Below are 6,663 nucleotides of genomic sequence, written 5' to 3' on the forward strand. Positions count from 1 at the left end.
CTGGCGGCTGCCCACTGCTTCACTGGGTTAAATGCAGAGGAACTATTTCCCTATGGGGACTAACACGCACACTTTACACTTTACTTTACTTTACTTTTAATACTAATAGAAAAAAATAAAGTGAAATCATGAAAATAGTGTTTGTTAAGACAACATCACTGTCCACCATGTTAAAGGTTAAAGCTCTGTGCCTGTGGCCTCATGTTCTGTGTCTCCCTTGTCTTTCCCACGCCACCACCAAGTAAAGACAGTCCTCTTCACAGAGACTTGTTCAAAGTTTGCTGCATTTGGCGTTTTTCACTAAAAATGACTGTCTGCTAACTCTTGCAGACTCTTGCCGACAGGAAAGTTGAGGAGAGAGAGCGAGAGTATGACAGAGATTAAAGGCTTCTGGAAAAACGAGGGAGCTGAGGCGTCTTGCATGCTGCGAAGACTTTGATTCTAAAATAGAGCAGATGACTAGAAATAGGTTATGGAGTTCTAATTGAGATGAGACGCATCTGGATACCTGTTCTGTGGCCAGTGTGTACATACCGCAGGAATGCAACAGTTTTATAACCCCCTGGCATTTCTGTGACATACAGGATTTACAGCGTGTACTACTCACCTTAGTGAAACATAAGTCTGCAGGAGGTGATGAGGCAGCAGTGGATTTTAAAAGGTCAAACTGTTATTGAAGTGGAAAAAGGCTTCGGGGATGTGAAATGGGATTAAGGTGGGACAAGAGACTCTGGTTTCATGGAAAAGAATTTGGGAGATATCGTATGTAGGTGTGACTGGACACATTTCACTGTGAGCTCATAGCGCGGGGCAAGTACTGATGAATACCCAGTAAGCTGAGCCAAAACGGAAACGGTCCATAGATAGCAAGTGTTTACTCCAAGTGTGTTCCCAAGCCAGTTTCTATAAACTGGGGGTGCTAAGAAGCAGTGTCCGTGGGTGGGTGTTCGTTTGTGTTTAATCTGCTCTTTTCCCACGTGGATAAAACGACCTCATTTTGTTGAGTTTATCTCTGCCTTACTGGATAAATATATCTGTTTTTGTGCACCAAATCAAGCTGAGTTCCAAATAACTTCTGCATTTATTGTTTAAAACACTAGGAAGTTTTTTTGTTTTTTTTACAGATATGAGTTTATTGAACACTGAGAAAACCACTTAACACACTCCAGGTTTGTTTATAATAAAGTTAGCATGAGCAGCAGCACTTACCCTGTCATGTGTGAATTTCATAGATATACCACGCAAGGACAAATCATTTCCCTTAGCACTAGTGCTCTGATCATGTCATGCTCAGATTGCCACAAATATCAGTGTCAAATGTTGATCATGGAGGCCGATGATCAGTTCAGATCAGATCAATTCATCATGATCAATGATCAAGCACTGTTTCCATAACGTGCATGAATCAAAGTTTCAAAAAGACATGAGGCGGAGAGACCCATGTAACAGAAAATTCTTACTCTGTAGTTACTGTAGGCCTTGCACTGGCAACAGTCAGTCCAACAGTCAAACAAATCAAAACTAATGATGCAGAAAAGCAGAATACAAAGGTAGGAAGAGCACTATGGCAACGCAGTCAATCTTGTGAAACTACAGCGAGAGCTGCGCTTTATATATACAAAGGACAAGTGATGACACGCGCTGCACAGTAACACACCTTGTGAAGAGTAACAAAATTAAAGAAAAAGTAATAGAAATTATAAAACAAAGATAAGATATGCTTTATTGCAAAAGGTGGTTTTAGTTGGAAAGCACAAGCAGAAAGTTAAATAACAGTATTCACATCCAAAATGATATAAAGGATCCAATAGTAGCTCAACTCAAAATGAGGTCAACTAAAAGATTAGCAAAAAACACTATAGTTACATGAACATAACTGGCCTTCCCTGGCAATTAACACAAAAGGGCATATCTAGACATAGGGCAGCCTGCCAGATACAAGATAGTAGTGTTACACAAACAATAATACATAAACCCTGATACCCTACCAGGACTACAGTCAACAAATTCCAGATAGTCCCCATATCCCAGTGTGACGTCCCCTGCTTCCAGTCCATTGTCTTGTATAAAAGGCCTTCTCAGCTAGCTTACCTGGCTGAGCTTTGGAGCTTGGGGGAAAACTGCAAGTATTATTATAAAAATACAAAAACCACAGCACTGTTCTGGTTTACACATCCAAAAGGTATGCATGTTAAGTTAACGAGTGATTCTAAAACTAGATTGTGGCGGTGCAGTTGTGTCTGTCACCCAGCTGCAATAGGTTTGATTCATGGTTTAGAAAGTGAATGAATACTTGTTATTAACCTCTGTCTCTCTTCCACAGCATGTCTTTATCCTGTCTTCCTTCTCTCACCCCAACCAATCACAGCAGATGGCCCCGCCCCTCCCTGAGCCTGGTTCTGCTGGAGGTTTCTTCCTGTTAAAAGGGAGTTTTTCCTTCCCACTGTCGCCAAAGTGCTGCTCATAGGGGGTCATATGATTGTTGGGTTTTTCTCTGTATGTATTATTGTAGGGTCTTACATTATAAAGCACCTTGAAGCAACTGTTGTTGTGATTTGGCGCTGTATAAATAAAACTGAATTGAATTGAATGGAATTGCTAAATGAACCTTTGGGTGTGTGATGGCTGCATGCAACCCCACAATTGAAATACTTGGGTAATATTCATTTTATCGTTTTCTCTCATTGTGCTCTAAAGCTTCTGTGATCATAAGTTAGCCAATTTAATATTTTGAGTTTACCTGTAATGCATGACTAAGCTATAGTCCAAATGCTGGCATAGACTCTTTTTTGCATTGTTTGTTATTTTATAAGGGTATATGTTATGTTAATTAGATTTCTGTTCTTTTTGAGTTACCTGGCTGCCGCTCCAGTCCTTCCTGGTTTGGGTGAAAGAGCAGGCTGAGGGTGAAGCTGGTTTAAATGCAGAAGCCAATAAAATGGACTGAACCATCTGTTGTGATAATGTCGGGGCGAATGGGGTTCTTCTTGAATGATGGTTATTGGTTATCTCTGTACTTTTCACCTTTGGCATATAGTCAGTTTGTTGAGTTGAGTTTTGTTAAGTTAACCTCTTTTATGGGCTCACTTGGTTCTTAAAAAAGTTTGTTTTTGAATTTTTGTAATCATTTTGTGACTTTGGGGTATAATAAAACCCATTTTTTGAAGATTAAATTTGTGCCTGTGTGTTCCTGGCTGCTTGGTCCATGATAGTGTGTTACAGAGGTGCCACTACAATAGAGACAGGCGCAAATCCCATTTTAGTTACTACAAAAAAATAACAAATAAGAGCTGAGACGTTCACTTCTAATTTTCAATGCTTGTAAGCCTTGAATGTTAAATCTGAACTATTTTGTAGTTGGATACAAACTCTCCTCCATTGTTTATTAACTCCAAGCCGCTCTGGGGTTTTTCCATCCACTGTGTGTTTACAACCGCAGTGGCAACAGCGTGCTTAACATCTGACAACGGGCAGCTTACGGGACTGATATTAAGCAATGTATGACGTAGCACATCGCTGGTATTGTATTGACAGGTTGAGGCTTTCACTAGAAACTCTGTATGACTAATTCATCAAGTGTCAAATACCAGCTTTAGCCTGGGCATAGTCTGTGTTCCCTGCAGCTATTTTTTTAAACACAGAATAAAATCTATTATTTAAATGAGAAAAAAAAAGATGTTTATGAAAGACTCTCATTTATTAGCAGGATGATGCATCAGTCATCATCTTATCTGTCACAAGACATGCCCAGGGTGGTGCAAGCTTACGAAAATCGCTCAACACCCCCCGTCCAATCTGGATAAATAAAATAGAAAGTGTTAGTAAGAAGGAAATGTGCCAACTAGTCAGAAAATGTAGTTCGTAATAAAAAGTGTGATTAATCTTCAAAGTACTAACACTCATCCTGAACTCTTGCCTCGTCAGGTGTATACTGAATTTTGCGTGACACATGTTTTAACAAGGAATCTTATCTAACAGAGTGGTTGAAGGCTCTTCCAAGGAAATATGGGAATCAATAGTATCTTTATGAAAAGAACAGAATGCATGTTGCCAAACTAAACTATTTGTTTTAATTCTTTCAGCTGTTTTGTCTTTGGAACAAGACAGGAGACGAAAATGACTTGGATGCGCTGGCTGTTGTAAATCATTGATCATAATCCATGCTTGGCCTTGGAGGGATGAAAGAAGGAAATGTGGATATTACCGGTGGCTTTCGAGCTTGGCAAAAATGATATTCTGTGAAACAGAAGTTTATAAGAACCTGTTCTGTCTGTTGTGTAGAAAATATTACATGTTTAAGCATTTCTGCATCAATTGCAACACACCACTGATCACTAGTTTTGTTAATATGCTTAACACCAAAACTGCAAAGAACCTTTGGCAGATTTAGATGCCACTTTTTTGTGGCATTGAGCTACATTGTCCTTGGATGTATGCACGGATGAAAATAATTAATTGGTTTCAGTGACTCTGCATGATTCCGGCAAGTGATGTCAGAGTCTGATTATGTTGGACAGGCGCTCTGACAACCTCTTAATGTTTACAGATGGACATCGACTCAGTCACGCTGCTCATGGCACGCTAGTTGTCCAAGCGGCCCTTTCAGTGAGTGATGATGGTGAATGTTTGCTGCTGTGCCATGACTGTTCTGCTGCAGTGCTGAATGCAAACCTTTGACTGATGAGCTGACAGATCATAAGCCCCTTAGCTGCAAGAACTGTACCCAGGAATGTTAAAGATGTTTTGGAAGAAGAACAAGAGAGTGTTTGGTTTGTGAGAGACCCCGAGGCCCGTCAGGCTGGAGTTCCTGATGGCCACACAAATTTATAATGACTTTTTGGAAAGTGTATCGAAATGGTTTGACCAGAAGTTATACTTCCTAATAACAAGTCCACCTTAAAGCAAAACAAAGAGAATGCTCTTTGCATGATTTTATCCAGCTAATTTTAGACCTTTAAGACATTTGGTTGTAAATAAGAGTGGAAAAATACAGCAACTGCATTCCCAAATATCATGTATAAAGGTGTTGGGAAAGTTGTGGAAGTGTTCTACAAAATGGGTTACAACACATCCTACAGTATCATACACAACACTTTGGTCACCATTGCCTCACTCCTTCCTGCTACCTTGCACCCCAGACGGTCCTGTTACACCAGTCAGTTGCAACATCTGGAAAAAAGTCAACTCGGAAGACCCAAACAGCAAGTCAGTCCAAATAGGCTTCCAAATTCTCAACTAAACAGCATTAAACTCCAAAATAGAGATTGAATGAATAGTTTCTCATGGCATTAAAAACTGTAGGATGGGTGATCATTTTATAATATACTCGCGCATGACTGCTTTGACTGAGAAGCAAGGCCTCACCTCCACTAATTGGAAACTCTGAACAGACCATCTTTGTATTGTTGGTGCTTTTAGTGGAATTAGAAACAGTTGCAAAAAATATGACCTGCTTTGATGTTCCAAGAAGTCAGTTGACTCATCAATCACAAAACATAAGCCTGTTGCATTTAGTATGACTTAAAACTGCTGATTAAGACTTCCAAAGAAATGGTCTCCTGAGGTCAAGGTCAAGGGTTGTCTTTCCATAGACTTCTTTTTGCAACCACAGAGGTCATGCCCTGCTGGACTTTAGAAATGCTTTGATTTTTTGGGGTCTATTTTCATATTTTGCACAAAGTTTATGGATTGGACACAGCTGGTAATGTATCCCTGTTAAATTACAATACTACAATACAACCTTTCTGTTAAGCTCAGATCCAAAATTCAAAATCTGATAAAAAGGGCCGGAAAGATAATTGAAATTCTCCTTTCGTCTCCCCTCTGGGAGATATTTGAATAATTGGTGACAAAGCAGAGTCTGAAATCACTACGGATAAAAATCACATCCTATATAAAGAGTATGAGTTGATGCGCTCAGGGAAAAGGTACCAAACTGTTAAATAAGTAAAGGTTTTCTCTTGTGCCATTATTATTTTTATCTTTGTCATTATTGAATGGTAATAGGTGAAATTGTAAGTTTGTGTTTGGATGTGTATTATCCTATATGATGTCTCCCTCATTTGTCCAAAATAAAGGCTAATTTAACCTAATCTAACGAACCTAATAACCAAGAGCTACACCTGTTAGCTCTTGGTTCTACTATGAAATACAAAATCGACCTGAAAATATTACAAACTTGGAACTTTAAATTAGTTTCCGGTTTATGTGAATATAGTATTGTTTTAACACCCCTTGTTTAAATCTGTATGAGAAAAGAACATTTGCCGTCTTCACAAAGAGCACCACTGTCTCTGTGTGCCAAATATTAGGGGGTGTTTTTAAGACAAAATATCCCCTTGATTGTTTTTTGCATTGGGTTGTATAGAACAAACTAAGAGTTAACAGTACTGTTTTATCCTCCCGCATGCACAAACTTCCAGTTCAGCTTGCTTTTCTTGGCTCGCTCCACAGCTTTTAGGAAGAGTGTTTCAGCATGTCGACCCTGAAGGATATTAAACTTTTAATGTAACAACCTTCAGCGGAGGCAGGCAGGTGAGGCAAAGACACCTTCATGCTGACATGTTCCTCCTCAGATATTGAACAGTCTTTCACAGCTCAGTGGTCCATAGCCAGTATGTCTTTCTCATGACATCATGGGCCTCTGATAAAGTACAAGGCCTA

This window comes from Haplochromis burtoni, unplaced genomic scaffold, assembly GCF_018398535.1.
Source record: "Haplochromis burtoni strain Fernald_Lab_line unplaced genomic scaffold, NCSU_Asbu1 Contig_16, whole genome shotgun sequence".
NCBI lineage: Eukaryota > Metazoa > Chordata > Actinopteri > Cichliformes > Cichlidae > Haplochromis > Haplochromis burtoni.